At 49.3% G+C, this 16,904-nt stretch overlaps 1 protein-coding gene across 1 annotated transcript in view; it reads left to right on the forward strand.

The window, feature by feature from the left end:
• LOC123767331 (protein prickle) overlaps nt 1-16,904 on the forward strand; it is a gene marked incomplete in the record, with an annotated part of 316,302 nt that overhangs the window by 232,302 nt on the left and 67,096 nt on the right.

A 16,904-nucleotide genomic window follows, 5' to 3' on the forward strand; every position in this document is an offset into this window, starting at 1 on the left:
TACCTCACCCCATGTTAGTTGCTTAGCTCGGACACTGTGTAACTAGCGTCTCAAAAGATTGTTATTTGCTTAGCTAAACGAACTAGAGGGTTCAGTTCCTGAACCGATTATGTGCCTCTGTAATCCTTTACACCACCGCCCACGGCATGGGTATGGGGTGCATAATAAAGAAAGAAATTGAAATTGAATTGGGGGTCCTCACTGTAAACGTGGGGGGGGGGGCATGGCAGATATCTCAGAATATACAAATTAAAGATACTAGAAGGGTTAAGTTCCAAACGTGTATAATATTACAACATACTGGAGTAAGAGAGATGGGATTCGAACCCCCAGAATTGCCGAGTGTGAGTCGGGAACGAACCCGACTCTGCTACCGAGGCCCCTCATTGAAAAGAGTGTAGCTGGAAGCTTCATAGAGAGAGAACTGGACACGTTTCTGTAGGTGTTAGTGGATCAGCCTGACTGTGATGGCTGTCTCCCTTTGTGCTACGAAGGTAAACAGCCCCCCAGGCCAGGGAAGGCTAGCCACAGGTCAGGAGCCAGTAGGTCAACAGGATATGCCGGGAAGTAGGTTCGAAAGTAGAAGAGGCAGAGGAAGGGAGGGAATAGAGAGGGAGGGAGGGAGGGAGGGAGGGGGGGAAATAGCTGCCCTCTAAGCCTAAACATTAAACAAAAACTAATCCCCACGCTAGGGGGGGTAGGGGGGGTGGAGGGTTGGAGGGGTGGTTTTAGTAAGGAGTTAAAGTGATATCGACCAACATTCCCTCACCTCTTTCCACCCTCCTCTTCCCCCTTCCCTACCCCCTACCTTCCCCTACCCTCCCCTACCCAGGTAACAAAACACTGCCCCTATCTCCCCTACCCCACATTCCCTGACCGTTCTCTCACCCTTTCACCTCTACACCTAGAGTAGGAGGAGGAGGGGGGGGGGGTAGGGGCAAGGCGCACAACCCTTCCCCTCCCCCTCCAAAAAAAAGGTATATTAGTAGTTTAGCTGTTTGCTAACTGAACAAATCCCAAAAAACTATTAAAAGCCTTAATTGGTGGTGATTAAGATGATTAGGGAGGGTGGAGGGGGGGGGAGGGTAGTTAGTAAAAAGCCAGACCAATTAGCGAGCTTGTGACGTTATCGGTAGGTTGTTACCGGGCTGTTAACCATGTTGACAAATCGTGTCTTGCTCTTAACGCCAAGAGGTTAGCAATTGAGCACAAGACTTGTGGTACTTCTCCAAGAGCAAGAGTCATGGTCGGCCGAGCGGACAGCACGCTGGACTTGTGATCCTGTGGTCCAGGATTCGATCCCAGGCGCCGGCGAGAAACAATGGGCAGAGTTTCTTTCAGCCTATGCCCCTGTTACCTAGCAGTAAAATAGGTACCTGGGTGTTAGTCAGCTGTCACGGGCTGCTTCCTGGGGGGTGGAGGCCTGGTCGAGGACCGGGCCGCGGGGACACTAAAAAGCCCCGAAATCATCTCAAGATAACCTCAAGATAACCAGGCCGGGATTGGGGTGCAGAACATGTTGCAGAATCCACTCCAGGTATTCTCCAGGTATTCTTAGAAGAATCGTGTCTGGGGCTTGATGATGCTGCTTATCTTGAGAGGTTATCTTATAGGCGTACAGGTGCTGCTGCTGCTGCTGCCAGACGTACAGGTGCTGCTGCTCCTGCTGCTGCTAGACGCACGAACCCCTCCACTATACCCACCATCTTGCCCACACCTGCAGCTTCAGTTCCTGTCCATGAAACGTTAATGCTTATAATTAGCGCTGGGTGATGCCCGGGCACACCTGTTATAGTACCCAGTGTAGCGTGACGACACCTGCTGCTGCGCCTTCTGCTGCTCCCCTGGTCTTCCTCTCCTCCTGTGGGTACCCGCATGTGGGTACCCCTTCCCTAGGGCCCGGACCCACATGTGGATTCGTCTCCTCGCTAGGGCTCGGACCCATGGGGCCAGACGCCATAAATCCCACACATGAAAATCATCTTTCATTAAATCATTCGCTGTGGCCGTTATTATAATTCTCTAGATTTTTTTTACTCCGTTGCTTCCTCCGTCTTACTACTTGGGCTGGACGGTAGAGCGACGGTAGAGCTTCGTGCAAGTCGGCGTTCAATCCCCCAGACCGTCCATAAGTGGTTGGGGAGGGTCCGTCTAATTACCACAAGCTACACAAAGCTTCCTGGCAATACGTTAGTAATGAATAAATATGATATGTTAGGTTAGGCTGACCTGACCTAACCTAACCTAACCTAACCTAACTTAACCAAACCAAACCTAACCTAACCTAACCTAACCTAACCTAACCTATCCTATCCTAACCTAACTTAACCTAACCTAACCTAACCTATCCTATCCTAACCTATCCAAACCTAACCTAACTTAACCTAACTTAACTAAACTAAACCTAACCTAACCTAACCGACGCTTGGATCGTCGACTTGATTTGGCGTCACCAGCTTTTTATTTTCGTCTAATTTATTTATAAAAAGATACTTTTTCAGATTAAAATGATGTTTTTTCGTGTTGTACATTCAGCACCAACATTATAATGAGTAAATATATCATATTTATTCATTACTAACGTATTGCCAGGAAGCTTTGTGTAGCTTGTGTAGCTTGTGGTAAATAGACGGACCGGTTGGGGACCATTCCTTCCTCCTGTTCCATCCTAAATCTTTAATCTGATTCCCCTTTCCCAGTGCTATATAGTCGTAATGGCTTGGTGCTTTCCCTTGATAATTCTTTCTCTCTGCTTTCTCCTCCTTTTTCTCTCCTTTCTTCCTTCCTTCTTCCTTCCTTTCTTTCTTTTCCTGTCCTTACTCTGTCTCTCATTTAATCCTGTGGGACTGCTCATTGCTCCTATCCCTTGGGACGTCCTGTGCCCTGCCCCTTTCCCCATCCTCTAAGACTGCCCCTCTTCCTCATCCACAGTAATTGTACCCTCCCACTATCCTCATAAACATCCCTCCCTGCCCTATCCTGTTTCATACCCCCCCCCTACCCCCCTGGGACGGTGTACCGCGGGTGAAGATTTTGGAGCTTCCTGGTTGTTTGTGAAAGCACACGGCACTCACAGGTGAAGGTTAGGTTAGGGTATCCACAGCCTGGTTGATCAGTCCAGCAACCAGGAGGCCTGGTCGACGACCGGGGCCGCTAAGTCCCGGAAGCACCTCAAGGTAACCTCAAGGTAACCCCTTCAACGAGGGGATTAATTACAGATATTAATAAGGTCTTCGATTGGGCAACTGAAAATAACATGATGTTTAACGGTGACAAGTTCCAGGTACTGAGGTATGGCGGAAACGAGGAAGTTAAACGAAGCACAGGGTACAGGACACAGGGTACAGGACACAGGGTACAGGACACAGGGTACAGGACACAGGGTACAGGACACAGGGTACAGGACACAGGACACAGGGTACAGGACACAGGGTACAGGACACAGGGTACAGGACACAGGACACAGGGTACAGGACACAGGGTACAGGACACAGGGTACAGGACACAGGGTACAGGACACAGGGTACAGGACACAATCAGACTTACTCACAGAAGGAAAGCAACATGTAAAAGATCTGGGAATTATGATGTCTGACGACCTGACATTTAGTGAACATAACCGAGCAAATATAGCGGCGGTGGCCAGGAGAATGATAGGATGGATTATGAGAACGTTCACATCCAGAGATCCCACAGCAATGTTAATACTATTTAAATCACTAGTGTTGTTCCGTCTTGAGTAGTGCTCGGTACTCACTTCCCCCTTCAGAGCAGGAGAGATCTCTGAATTAGAGGGAATACAGAGAACATATACGGCACGCATAGACACGATAAAACATCTAAATTATTGGGACCGTCTCAAAGCTCTCAAAATGTATTCTCTGGAAAGGAGACGAGAGAGGTATCAAATAATATATACATGGAAGATACAGGAAGGCCAGGTCTCAAATTTGCATAGAATAATCACATGCTGGAGCGAAAGATACGGAAGGAAATGCAGAATAGAACCAGTGAGGAGTAGAGGTGCCATAGACACAATCAGAGAACACTGAACATCAGAGGTCCACGGCTGTTCAACACCCTCCCAGCAAGCATTATAAATAATGCTGGAACAAAGATGGATGTATTTAAGAGGCACTTAGATAAGTTCTTGCCAAGAAGTGCCGGACCTATCACGCTGTAGTGGATATGTGGGCCTGCGGGGCCGAGCAACAGCCTGTTGGGCCAAGTTATCACAAGCCGAGCCCTGGCCTCGGGCCGGGCTCGGGGTAGTAGAAGAACTTCCAGAACCCTCTCCAGGTATGTTCCAGGTGGCCATGCACCGTCCTTCGGTTCACCTTTCCCTTTACCCTTCCCTCCACCCCCCCTCCCCTCCCTTCCATTCTCCACAAATCCCCTCCGACACAGGATTGGTCCAAGCCGAATCCCCGATTTATCTTCGAGAATCTTACCTTGTGTGTGTGTTGCCGATGGAGTTAAGATGCGGATGGCGTCGTTGGACAGCAGTTCGATCGTTATCCGGGTGGCTAATGTGGTCGTTCCGGCTCCTTGTTGTTGTTAGTCGTCGTCGGCTGGGAAAGGTCGTACTACCACAAGATCGCCCGTCGCCCTTATCTCACAGGGGTCGTTATGACCAGCCTAGTTCGGCCGGTGCACTTGGGGATAATCACCTTGTTAACGACGGACGATTTGTATTACGTTGTCAGTCGTGAGGCGGAGCCCCACACTGGCAGGGGTCAGTTGTCATTGTCATGTCGCGCTGCTGTCATTCCTGTCATGCTTAAGGAGTGACAGGTGTCAAGGTGTCAAGGTGTCAAGGAGGTCTCTTGTTATGCAACTATGTGTTGATTCATCATTGTCCCTCTACGCTAAGGGGCAGGATTCATCATGGTCTTGTCCCTCTACGCTAAGGGGCAGGATTCATCATGGTCTCTCTACGACAGGGGCAGGATTTATCATGGGGGTCTCTACGCTAAAGGGCGGGATTTATCATGGGTCTCTACGACAGGGGCAGGATTTATCATGGGTCTCTACGACAGGGGGCAGGATTTATCATGGGTCTCTCTACGCTAAGGGGCGGGATTTATCATGGGCTCTCTACGGCAGGGGGCAGGATTTATCATGGGTCTCTCTACGCTAAGGGGCAGGATTTATCATGGGTCTCTACGGCAGGGGGCAGGATTTATCATGGGTCTCTACGCCAGGGGGCAGGATTTATCATAGGCCCTCTACGGCAGGGGGGAGGATTTATCATGGGTCTCTACGCCAGGGGCAGGATTTATCATGGGTCTCTACGACAGGGGCAGGATTTATCATGGGTCTCTACGCTATGGGGCAGGATTTATCATGGGCCCTCTACGCCACGGGCAGGATTTATCAAGCATTTACGCAACTAATTGCGAAACCGCTACATCTTTTCTCAATCATGGCGCTTATTTACATTTATTAAACAGTTTACGAACATGAAACTTCACAAAGCAGTTTATTACTATTTTTATAAACAGTTTTTAGTGCTTCGGCGCTGGTGAACTGTTTAACAAGTGTCAACAAAGCCGCCAGGATCGAAGACAGATGTACTGGTTTCGTAGGCAGTTAGGTAAATAATGGATGATTATGGCATAATTCCTCAGCTGGAAATTTGTCAACCCAACCAGCGGGCAGCAACATGATTCATTCTCTCTCTCTCTGTCTCTCTCTCTCATCTCTCTTCTCTCTCTCATCTCTCTCTCTCTCTCTCTCCCTCTCTCTCTCTCTCTCTCTCCTCTCTCTTCTCTCTCTCTCTCTCGCACACACACAGCCAGCCATCCTCCTAAAGTTTCCCAGCGTCTAGAAAACGGTCAATTTATTAAAGTATTCCCTCCTAACCTGCCAGAGGACCCACAACAGAAAACGGGACAGTACGTCACTTTCGCCAACCACTTCCATTTTCTAGTACGACAATTTTCGGCATTAGGTAACGCAATTTTGTAATTTTTTTTACTTGGGATTAATCTAGTTTACATTATTTAAGTATATTTTAAAACTGGTTGTATAAATCGATGGCCATTTTCAACATATGACAATCTTGAGGTTATCTTGAGATGATTTCGGGGCTTTTAATGTCCCCGCGGCCCGGTCCTCGACCAGGCCTCCACCCCTCAGGAAGCAGCCCGTGACAGCTGACTAACACCCAGGTACCTATTTTACTGCTAGGTAACAGGGGCATAGGGTGAAAGAAACTCTGCCCATTGTTTCTCGCCGGCGCCCGGGATCGAACCCGGGACCACAGGATCACAAGTCCAGCGTGCTGTCCGCTCGGCCGACCGGCTCCCGTACAATAATATGTCATCAAAACAATTTTCTTTCTTTCACCTTTAGACTCTTTACATTTGCACACAAAGATCCCATTGTGACCATGTCGTAGATTAAGGCAGTGTCTAAGATGCTCCCGGACGCAGGTTCGAATCCTCATCACGGCCCTTGTGGATTTGTTTGTTACGTTTGATTTCTTATTTGCTTTTTTGTCTCGTTGGAGTGGTGATGAAGGAGGCCGTGTTATCCTCCTCCTGTGCCCAGACAAACCGGTTCTGCCTGATTGCTCTTCACTATTCAGTCTCCTTTGTGGCTGGTATAAAATATATGCAAACATAAATTAAAATTTTGAAGTGTATAACCGGACAAATGCTTCATCTGAGGGTAACATTTGGTGGGTGATAGCGGGGCTTGGGAGGTAGGGGGAGTTGGAGGTCAAGTGCCCACTGTGGGGAGGTGGGGGGAGAGGGGGGGGGTCAGGTGCCCACAGAAAGGGGGTGGGGGGGTCATGTTCCCACAGTGGGGATGTGGGGGGGGGGGAGTTCAGGTTCCCACAGTGAGGTGTGGGAGGGGGGGGGTCAGGTTCCCACAGTGAGGTGGTGGGAGGTGGGGGTCGGGTGCCCACAGAGGGGGGGTGGGGGGGTCAGGTTCCCACAGTGGGGGATGTGGGGGGGGAGTCAGGTTCCACAGTGAGGTGGTGGGAGGGGGGGGGTCAGGTTCCCACAGTGAGTGTGGTGGGAGGTGGGGGGGTCAGGGTTCCCACAGTGGGGATGTGGGGGGGGGGGTCAGTTTCCCACTGTGGTAGGTGGGAGGGGGTCAGGTTTCCCACTGATGGGGAGTGTGGGGAGGGTCATGTTCCCACAGTAGTTTGATGTTCCCAAGTGGGGATCTGGAGCCTTAGGGTTCCGTTGAAGAGCCCAACGGTTCAGCCAAAGCTCACCATCACTATCCTAGTCATCCTCCACCATACCCATTACTCTCCGAGACGGCCCATGGGCACGTTTGCAGGGGCACTAACGTGGGTATATCTCCCCTAGTGGGCAAGCGTCGGTCTACCCATTATTGTACCTGGGCGTAAGTAACAGGTGAGGAACGGCAGCCTGTTGACTGCTTCTGGTGGGTTGATAAAGCTCTCCCCGTTTAAGCCTCGGCCCGAAACCCGATTACCGAGTCATTAGTGGGGGCGATGCTTTGGCTGCCTGTCAACTAGGATTAATATCATCCGTGGCCGTCAAGAGGGTTGCTTGCAGACGTGGGGGGGGGGGTGGTAGGTGGGTGTGTAGGTTGGGGTGTAGGTTTGGGGTTGTAGGTTGGGGGGTGGTAGGTTGGGGTGGTGGTGGTGGTTGGTGGTGTAGAGAGTGGGTACTCATCTAATTGTGGTTGTGGGGGGGTTGAGGTCTGGCTCTTTGGTCCCACCTCTCAACTGTCAATCAACTGGTGTACAGGTTCCTGAGCCTATCGGGCTCTATCATATCTACATTTGAAACTGTGTATGGAGTCAGCCTCCACCACATCATTGCCTAATGCATTCCATTTGTTAACTACTCTGACTCTGAAACAATTCTTGGTAATGCTTGGTGGATTGGATAGTATAACTGTTCATTTTGCTAACCAATGAGCTGTTAGTCTCTGTTAGGTTAAGGTTAGGCTAGGGTAGGCTAGGGTAGGCTACTCACATTGCGAGTCTACCCACCACTCCGTCCTTGGTTAGGGTTAACAAGTACTATATTCACCTCCTCGCTACACAGAAAGCTTTGCAACAAACATAAACAAGTTTGCTTGAACCGATGGGATATGATCACAATATACAAGATACTGAGACATAAATAAATTGATCTTGTACCTTGTGCGGGTCGTTTAAGAAGTGGAATGCTCTAAAAAGGAGGAGTTGTGGAAGCCACCTCCAGTCATAACTTTAAAATCAGGTTTGAAAGAGAATTTGAAAGTCAGAATAGTTAAAATGAAATGCAAGAAGTTCAAGGCTATGGTATTCGGGGGACCAAGAGCTGGAGCTTAATCCCTCCCCGTAGTACGATACTGATAGATATGTGTTGTTGTTGTTGTTTTAGATTTAGCTACTCAGAACGAAATGTAGCACGGGCTAAGGTGAGCCCGGGAATACTGATAGGTATGTACAGCTGCCAGTTTTAATACCATGTAAGTTACAAACGGCTCCCCCCCCCCCACTCCACCTCTCCCCAACCCCCCCACTCCACCCCCCACCACCACCCCACCCCCAACATCCCCCCATCCTCCCCCCCCAACATCCCCCCATCCTCCCCCCTACACTGTCAGACAAGCGTTAAATTACAACACAATATTCTCTTCCTCTTAAGATTCCAAACAGCTTTTTTTTCCAGCGCGGCGTCAGACAATAGTATGTTTTTTTATATCCAGCTACACGGAAGTTATGTGTTGAGATTCTTGGGTGTACTCTGAGCTGTAGCTCTCGGTCCCCGCCTCTTGAGTATAAGTAGTTGTGCTCGTTCCAGGAGTCTGGCTTCATCACTTTGCTTATTAACACAATATGTGCGTTAACTACATGCCAGATTGTTCCTTTACCCCGCCTGGCAGTTCCCACCATAAAACTTTGTATGGGGTGATCATGTCTCCCCAGTTTTCTCTCTTCCATTGAGCATGGTTTTTACGACTTGGGTCTACCAGGGTCGACCGACTTGGGTCGACTTGGGTCTACCAGGCTGTGACTCATACGTCAGGCTGCGAGCAGCCGCGTCTAACAGCCTGGTTGATCAGTCCAGCAACCAGGAGGCCTGGTCGACGACCGGGCCGCGGGGACACTAAGCCCCGGAAGCACCTCAAGGTAGCCTCAAGGTAAGGTAGGTAGCCTCCTGATTCTTCTCAGCTCAGGGGCTATTCTGGTGATATGCCTCAGGAATTTCTTCATATTTCTAGTGAGTGTGTACTCACCTAGTTGTGTCTGCAGGATCGAGCATTGACTCTTGGATCCCGCCTTTCGAGCATCGGTTGTTTACAGCAATGACTCCTGTCCCATTTCCCTATCATACCTGGTTTTAAAATTATGAATAGTGTTTGCTTCCACAACCTGTTCCTGAAGTGCATTCCATTTCCCCACTACTCTCACGCTAAAAGAAAACTTCCTAACATCTCTGTGACTCATCTGAGTTTCAAGCTTCCATCCATGTCCTCTCGTTCTGTTACTATTCCGTGTGAACATTTCGTCTATGTCCACTCTGTCAATCCCTCTGAGTATCTTATACGTATATGTGTGTGTGTGTGTGTGTGTGTGTGTGTACTCACCTAATTGTACTCACCTAATTGTGCTTGCGGGGGTTGAGCTCTGGCTCTTTGGTCCCGCCTCTCAACCGTCAATCAACTGGTGTACAGATTCCTGAGCCTATTGGGCTCTATCATATCTACATTTGAAACTGTGAATGGAGTCAGCCTCCACCACATCACTTCCTAATGCATTCCATTTGCTAACTACTCTGACACTGAAAAAGTTCTTTCTAACGTCTCTGTGGCTCATTTGGGTACTCAGCTTCCACCTGTGTCCTCTTGTTCGCGTCCCACCAGTGTTGAAAAGTTCGTCCTTGTTTACCCGGTCGATTCCCCTGAGGATTTTGTAGGTTGTGATCATGTCCCCCCTTACTCTTCTGTCTTCCAGTGTCGTGAGGTGCATTTCCCGCAGCCTTTCCTCATAGTGTGTGTGTGTGTGTGTGTGTGTGTGTGTGTGTGTGTGTGTGTGTGTGTGTGTGTGTGTGTGTGAGTGTGTGTGTGGGGGGGGGGGGGTCTTACGTACACATGTACGTTTGCAGCCCACCCAACACTTTACGAATGAAATCTGTGCTCCGCTACAGCCACACAGATCACAGGTAAACAGACTATTGTTGACCAAACCACACATTAGAAACAGAAGAGACGACGACGACGTTTCGGTCCGTCCTGGACGAGACGACGACGACGTTTCGGTCCGTCCTGGACGAGACGACGACGACGTTTCGGTCCGTCCTGGACCATTATCTAATGGTCCAGGACGGACCGAAACGTCGCCGACCCTTCACTTTCAAGTGTGTGGTTTGGTCAACATGTTTCAGCCACGTTATTGTGACTCTTCATCTTGAAACATATTATTGTTGGGTATTTATCTGCGATCGTCGTCTTGGTGTTAAGGTTCCCAGGGGCCAGATTCACGAAGCGGTTACGCAAGCACTTACGAACCTGGGGCCAGATTCACGAAGCAGTTACGCAAGCACTTACGAACCTGTCCATCATTTCTCAATCTTTGGCGGCTTTGTTTACAATTATTAAACAGTTAATGAGCTCCGAAGCACCAGGAGGCTGTTTATAACAATAACAACAGTTGATTGGCAAGTTTTCACGCTTGTTAATTGTTTAATAAATGTAACCAAAGCCGTCAAAGATTGAGGAAAGATGTACACGTTCGTAAGTGCTTGCGTAACTGCTTCGTGAATCTGGCCCCAGGTTCGTAAGTACTTGCGTAACTGCTTCGTGAATCTGGCCCCATGGACTCCCGGCGGAGGCCCGGAACCCAAGCTCAGTCAATTAAGGCAGCGTCTGGGTTCCTCTTGGACGCAGGTTCGAATCCTCGTCACGGCCCTTGTGGATTTGTTCATTTAATGCATCACGCTATTGTGATTTCTGTGTGTAATGAAGATGAAGTGTCTAATGCGGCCCGTTGGCGAAGCGACTAGGAGTCCAGGACCGTAGGTTCGATCCGAATATATGGCTCCAAAAAACAAAAAATCGACATGTTCCTACAAGTTGTTTGTTGTTAAAGATTCGCTACATGGAACAAAAAGTTCCAAGTAACACGGGCTATGGTGAGCCCGTAGATTCCTACAAGTGGACCTGCGGGCCGCTCCAAGCAACAGTCTGCTGGGTCCAAGTTATTTATTATTATGGCTATATTTATTATTAACCGATTAGGGGTTATGCATCTTGGTAAATAATGATTTAGTTACAAAAATACGTGCCTAAAGTATTGTATTTTCCTTGGAATTTACCACACAGCAGTTTATGCACTTGAGCCGTGAGTGTATTTGCAACAGGAAGGGGGTACTGTTGCAACAGGGAGGGGGGGAGGGTACTGTTGCAACAGGGAGAGGGGGAGGAACAGTGTTGCAACAGGGACAGAAGAACCATAGCAACATTTCCCGCCAAATGTGGCTGCCGCCTCATGTAAACAAAGATTTGTATTCCCCAGGACGAGCAAGGCGGCACGCCACACGAAGCCTGGCCAGGATGGACAGGAATAATGTATAACAGGTGTATAATTAGCTGTTGGCAGGTATATATATATACCTATATGTTGGGAGGTATATATATATATACCTCCCATGGTATAATAGAGCATCATGCTTGACAAGCGTCATATTTGAAGTGGTTTTGCCTCACTTAAAGCGTACACAACTGACCAGTCCACCAAACCTACCCCACCTAAGATATCAAAATCTTCGAGGAAACGTAAATATTACTCTGGTTTTAATGTCAATAAAGCACCGGGTTTTCGACGTTCCAGGGGATAGCAGGTCAAAAATCTAAATAGCTGATAGCCATTTGATATCAGTATATTCTGAAGCCATTTGTATATTGCTGATAGCCATTTGATATCAGTATATTCTGAAGTAATATAATCGGCTATAATTTTCGCGTGCGTGTTTGAATATTGATTTGATATATATTTTTGCGTGTGGCCGCTTGAGGGGGGGGGGGAGGGGGGGTGGTGTTGGTGCTAAATTATTGATCTTTGAAACTGTGGGAATATTGACCAAATGGTTATAGGGTTGTGAAGTCTGGGAGCACCTGTTGGCAACACTTGTGGAGACTGGGCCGGGGATAACCCTTCGAGACCCACTACAGGTAAACTACAGGTAAACTATAGGTAAACTAGGCAGCAATATAGCTTGGTAGGTTTAGTTGGGGAAGGTTGGTGGGGGGGGGTGTTAGTGGCTGAGGTGTTAGAGAAGGGGGGGTTGAGGGAGGTGGGGGTTGAGGGAGGTGGGGGAGGGGCCGGATATTAAGACAATGGGGGAGGAAGAGAAAGTCTCAAGAGAAAGAATGTTTAAAGAAACCCCAAATGTGTTTGTTCTTAAAGAGAGTTCTCTAAGGTGGTCGTTGTGTCTGTGTACTACTTGACGTGTCTCTCTGCTAGGTACTGACTGCCCGCAAAGTGTCTGTACCTGGTTGATACCTGGTTGATACCTGGTTGATTGGGGAGTAGATGAACTCCCAGAACCCCATCAACCAGGTATCAATCAGGGAGTTCTTCTACTCCCCAAGCCCGGCCCGAGGCCAGGCTTGACTTGTGAGAGTTTGGTCCACCAGGCTGTTGCTTGGAGCGGCCCGCAGGCCCACATATACCTGGTTGATGGGGTTCTGGGAGTTCTTCTACTCCCCAAGCCCGGCCCGAGGCCAGGCTTGACTTGTGAGAGTTTGGTCCACCAGGCTGTTGCTTGGAGCGGCCCGCAGGCCCACATTTCCACCACAACCCGGCTAGAGTGATGACGATAACGCCGATGATAACATTGCAGTTGTATAAAAGATAACCAGTACTGATGTAGCTAGATATAAGGGTCTGGTCGGATATAACTGGGAGTTTGTCACACCGGGCCGCGGGAACGCTAAGCCCCGAAATCATCTCAAGGTAACCATAGGGGGGGAGAGGTTGGGTCCTTCCCAACCTTTGTCTTCATATTCTCCATCCAACCTCACCCTCTGCTGCCCATTCCTTGCTAAGCAGAGGCAAGCTGGTGAAGAACAGATGTTCCTGTCGACTCAATAACAGGTCGAAGGGCGGTTCTAATTGTCCCATTACCATATTTTTTTTCATGCCAAGTTTGTCCTTAGAGCCGCACATCCTGTGTGGCTTTTGACTCCTGTTTCTTCTTTAGTGTGGCCTTTTGATGTGTCTTTGAGGGTGTGTCTGTGGTTTCTTGGGGGGGGGGGGGAAGGTACATGTATGTGTGTGGTCTCTAGATGAACCTGTGTGTGTGTGGTCTCTTGGAGTACCTGTGTGTGTGTGTGTGGTTGCTAGAGATACTTGTGCGTATGGTCTATAGATGGACCTGTCTGAGGTTTCTCGGGGGTACATAAGTGTGTGTGCGCGTGTCTGTGGAGTTTCTTGGCTTAAATTTTTTTTAAGATTAATTTCAGATGATTCTAGCATTGATTATATTGATTATCTAAGGTTAGGATTTCTGTGACTTCAAATAAGTTGTCGCGTGAACTTCAGGGTGGTAATTCACACAAAATGTGGGGGCCTGTCCGGGAGAAGCAAGCTACACGATGAGGCGAATATACATAGGTGCCATTGAATTTCTAGTCCAATATGAGTCACCATTCCAATTTCTGATGAATGCAATCCTTTGATGAAGGTTCATTACAACAGATACACATTTGATCATTAGTCAGAAAATTGACAAAGTTAATTATTTATTCATAAAAACTGTATTAATGCGAAATATGAGAATAATCTTAAAATTACAAAATCAATACTTGTATGAAATATTCTGTAATGCTTATTAATGATATTTGTTTAGTATTTGATGTTATTAATCTAATCTATCGAGTTTTATGAAGATGAATTATGTGAGTGTCCGGAGTTATGAGTTCGTATTATGAGTATTACGAGTTCAGTTCAGGAATGCACGAGATGTTAACACCAGGATTTACCTGTATATTATAGAAACCGGCGCCTCATTTATAAAGGTTTGTTTTAGCTAGGAGGCCTGGTCGAGGACCGGGCTGCGGGGACGTTGAACCCCGAAATCATCGCAAGGTGGCTGCTCTATACTCAATCTCAATCAAATTTGCCTCATAGCGAGTACCAGTTTATCCTCACCCGAGACATTGATACCCAATCTTACAATCATTTTACAATGCTTAGCAATGATAGCTGTTATCATGGTAACACAGTTCAATGCGAGAAGGAATCCATTTTGACTTTGAAAGGTGAAAATGGCTTCCTTCTCGCATTGAACTGCGTTAGCATGATAGCAGCTGATATCATTGCTAAGCATTGTAAAATGCTTTGACCCCCACATATCTAAAGACATAGATATAAGTATGCACACATATATCTATGTTGCGCCTGATCTGTACCTGTATTGTCCCTCGCTTTGGGTCCACTAAATACAGTTTAGGAACTGATATGGTTTTTAATTCTCCATCATTTCCATCTTATGTACATCTCTCATCTCCTCCATCACCCCGTCCACCACTAGCACCTCTCCATCATTACAACTCCCTCACTACAACCACCAACACTAACTACTATTGTGATTTATATTCACAACCATTCCTTTTAACCACTTATGATAGTACTGGGACATGTTTTTACAATCCAGCTTCCCATAACCCTTGTGTTGGCAGGTGTTGGTGGGTGTTGGTGGGTGTTGGTGGGTGTTGGCAGGTGTTGGTGGGTGTTAGGGGACGAGGCTGTTGGTGCTTGTGACCTTCAAGAATGCTTACCTCTGCCTCTCAGGGTAATTAACACTGAATTTTAACAAACAACTGGGAAATTATCCCAAGGGGTTGTTTATCAAGCCAGCCAAAGGTCCCAGCCAGCCAGCCGGAGGTCCCAGCCAGCCAGCCAGAGGTCCCAGCCAGCCAGCCAGAGGTCCCAGCCAGCCAGCCAGCCAGAGGTCCCAGCCAGCCAGGCAGAGGTCCCAGCCAACCAACCAGAGGTGCCTGCCAGCCAGCCAGAGGTCCCAGCCAGCCAGCCAGAGGTCTCAGCCAGCCAGCCAGAGGTCCCAGCCAACCAACCAGAGGTGCCAGCCAGCCAACCAGAGGTCCCGAACGCTCACTAACAAGCCAATTAAGACACTGCTCCTTGGTGTGACCTCCGGACACTAGGGAACTTAAGGTTGCTTGCATGGCGGTGTTATGCTTCCCGCTCCTCGTAAACTATTTCCTGTATAGTGTATTCTTATTGGGACCTTGCTGGAAGCCTGGGACTCCTTGGGGACACTGAAGGAAGCCTGGGACTCCTTGGGGACCTTGCTGGAAGCCTGGGACTCCTTGGGGACACTGAAGGAAGCCTGGGAATCCTTGGGGACACTGAAGAAAGCCTGGGACTCCTTGGGGACACTGAAGGAAGCCTGGGACTCCTTGGGGACACTGAAGGAAGCCTGGGACTCCTTGGGGACCTTGCTGGAAGCCTGGGACTCCTTGGGGACACTGAAGGAAGCCTGGGACTCCTTGGGGACACTGAAGAAAGCCTGGGACTCCTTGGGGACACTGAAGGAAGCCTGGGACTCCTTGGGGACACTGAAGAAAGCCTGGGACTCCTTGGGGACACTGAAGGGAGCCTGGGACTCCTTGGGGACACTGAAGAAAGCCTGGGACTCCTTGGGGATACTGAAGGGAGCCTGGGACTCCTTGGGGACACTGAAGAAAGCCTGGGACTCCTTGGGGACACTGAAGGGAGCCTGGGACTCCTTGGGGACACTGAAGAAAGCCTGGGACTCCTTGGGGACACTGAAGGAAGCTTGAGGCTTCTTGAGGACACGAAGGGAAGTCTGAGGCTCTTTGGGGACACTGAAGGAAACCTGGGGACTCCTTGGGGACGCTGAAGGAAGCCTGGGACTCCTTGGGGACACTGAAGGAAGCCTGGGACTCCTTGGGGACACGGAGGGAAGCCTGGGACTCCTTGGGGACACTGAAGGAAGCCTGGGACTCCTTGGGGACACTGAAGGAAGCCTGGGACTCCTTGGGGACACGGAGGGAAGCCTGGGACTCCTTGGGGACACGAAGGGAAGCCTGGGACTCCTTGGGGACACGAAGGGAAGCCTGGGACTCCTTGGGGACACGGAGGGAAGCCTGGGACTCCTTGGGGACACTGAAGGAAGCCTGGGACTCCTTGGGGACACTGAAGGAAGCCTGGGACTCCTTGGGGACACGGAGGGAAGCCTGGGGCTCCTTGGGGACACGAAGGGAAGCCTGGGACTCCTTGGGGACACGAAGGGAAGCCTGGGACTCCTTGGGGACACGAAGGGAAGCCTGAGGCTTCCTGGGGGGACATTTTGTTTAAAGTTTCACCTAATAAACACTAATTGGCCTGTCGAAATAGCTAATATTATTCTTTATGTCTTACTGTTGTGTTTGAACGACCTTTTGGCCTGCACTCTTGGCCTGCACTCTTGGCCTGCCCTCTTGGCCTGCACTCTTGGCCTGCCCTCTTGGCCTGCTCTCTTGGCCTGCCCTCTTGGCCTGCACTCTTGGCCTGCACTCTTGGCCTGCCCTCTTGGCCTGCACTCTTGGCCTGCACTCTTGGCCTGCACTCTTGGCCTGCCCTCTTGGCCTGCACTCTTGGCCTGCCCTCTTGGCCTGCACTCTTCACCCCCTCCCTCTTCTTCTCCCCCCTCTCCATCACTCCCTCCTTTCCCCCTCTCCATCACCCCTCTCCACCACCCTCTCCAACACATCCTGCTTTACACCATCTTCATCTTGTGACTTCCTCCATCACTTCCTCCTCTCCGACAGCGACGTATGCTTGCGGGATCGAATATAGACCTTGCTCCCTGTTCTCTCGAACTGTGATGGCTGGCAGAGTGTTCTCGAGTCAAGAGGGACTACCCAATAGTCCTCCGGAATGTGAGAGGGAGGAGGTT

Source organism: Procambarus clarkii, chromosome 74 (genome assembly GCF_040958095.1).
Source record: "Procambarus clarkii isolate CNS0578487 chromosome 74, FALCON_Pclarkii_2.0, whole genome shotgun sequence".
NCBI classification, from domain to species: Eukaryota; Metazoa; Arthropoda; class Malacostraca; order Decapoda; family Cambaridae; genus Procambarus; species Procambarus clarkii.